Below are 1992 nucleotides of genomic sequence, written 5' to 3' on the forward strand. Positions count from 1 at the left end.
ATGAAGAATTTCAAGATGGTGACAGAAGAGCATTAACCCAAGTGCAGGGCCCTGTGTGACTGCACAGGCTGCATACCCATTGTAATAGGGAAGGAAAACCTGATTCCATATTACATCTGTTCCTTTTCACTTCAACCTTTGTGTTCTGTTGTCTGCACTGTCATGCTGGCTCTGCACCTTTTGTAAAAGAATGTTGTCTATAGCCTGAAATATACAGCATAGCCTATTCTCTGACCTTTAAGAGTCCTTCCATGTAGCAATAAAAAGTTGCAAAACAGAGAATAACAGTCGCCTTGTTAGAGGTTTACAGGAACATCCTGACCTATGTGGATAGCTGGAAGAACAAAGAATTCTTACACCAAGAAGTTCACAACAACTAACCACGCCCTTCCTTCATCTTGCCTTTAAAAGTGCTTTGCTGAAACCCTTGGAGGAGTTTGGGAGTTTGGAGGTTTGGGGCACAAACCACCTGTTTCCCCTCCTTGCATGGCCCTTCAATAAACCTTTCTCTGCTCCAAACTCCGATTTTTCAGTTTGTTTGGCTTTACTGTGCATTGGGCACAAGAACTTGCATTTGCTAACACTGTGAAGCTGGCCTTGCAAACATTTATAGCCATTAAATAAAATCTGAACATAAGTTTGTAGTTTCCTGTTGGAAAATTAAGGAGTTTTGTATTTGGGGAGGGGGGAGCCTTTTAAATATCCAGATGTAGGACTTCCCTGGTGGCCCGGTGGTTAAGAATCAGCCTGCCAATGCAGGGGATATGGGTTCGAGCCCTGGTCCGGGAAGATCCCACGTGCCGCGGAGCAAGTAAGCCCGTGCGCCGCAACTACTGAGCCTGCACTCTAGAGCCTGCAAGCCACAACAGTGGAACCCGCATGCCACAACTACGGAAGCCCGTGCGCCTAGAGCCCGTGCTTCGCAGCAAGAGAAGCCTCCTCTCGCCACAACTAGAGAAAGCCCATGCACAGCAACGAAGACCCAATGCAGCCAAAAATAAATAAATAAAATAAATTTATTTTTTAAAAATCCAGATTGTATTTCCTTTCCCTGCACACTGAAGTTTTTCTTCAAAAGATACTGGATTCTTCTGCCCCTTTATCCCATGGGGCCATCTCTCTGTTTCCGAAAGACCTACTAAGGTGTAGGTACTGGTTTGCCCCTCTGTAAACAGCCCTGACATCCTTGCTATACTGCAACACCCATTTGCTCCTCAGCTATGAAGATTTGGCCTAGATTTAAGGCTCCACAGTCCAAAAAGCATGGATTTTGACGCCAAAATGGGTTCAGATCCCAGCTCTACCATTTACAGTTTAGCGACTTGGAGCAAATTACTGAGCCTCCCAGTTTTCTCATCTATAAATGCGACTGATAATACCTAGCCTAATAAGGTGACTCTGAGGATTAAATACGGTTAAAAGTGTGACGGCTTAGCACATAAATGCACAACAAAACTAGGACACATCCACATTTTGCAGTATCCCCCTGCTTTAGTCCAAAACTGAACCGAGGAAAGAGGAGCGCCCTCAGGCCAGGGAACTCCAGCTCTGCTTCCTCCGTCACTGAACCCTATAAATAACTTGGCTAAGTCACCGGCTCCCTGAGAGTCGATGTTTCTCAGGGTACAGGAGGGAGTTGCTGCAGGTAGTCTCTTCAGCTGGATCATTCATTCGGGCGTTTGGTCTGAATTTTCCGTCTACTTCCTAAAGCATCTCCCCGACCGTGCTGTGCGCGCCTAGCCTCCCCGGAGGGCCTCCCGAAGGCGCTGCCCACTTCTGCCCCGCTGCTCCCCGCGGGGCCCCGCGCAGCCCCGCCCCGGAGCCACCTCCCGCCCCTCTTCTCCGGGGGGCGGGCCAGCCCGAGCCCAGTCACGACTGTGCGGTCCCCCGCGAGGTGGCCGCGGGCGCAGTGGGGCGGCGCGCTTTTCCCCTGCCCGCGGGGGTGCCGGGGAGGTGGGCAGGGCCGGGGCGGGGGCGAGGCCGTGGGAGGGC

This window comes from Neophocaena asiaeorientalis, unplaced genomic scaffold (genome assembly GCF_003031525.2).
Source record: "Neophocaena asiaeorientalis asiaeorientalis breed wild unplaced genomic scaffold, Neophocaena_asiaeorientalis_V1.1 scaffold265, whole genome shotgun sequence".
Taxonomy (NCBI): Eukaryota; Metazoa; Chordata; class Mammalia; order Artiodactyla; family Phocoenidae; genus Neophocaena; species Neophocaena asiaeorientalis.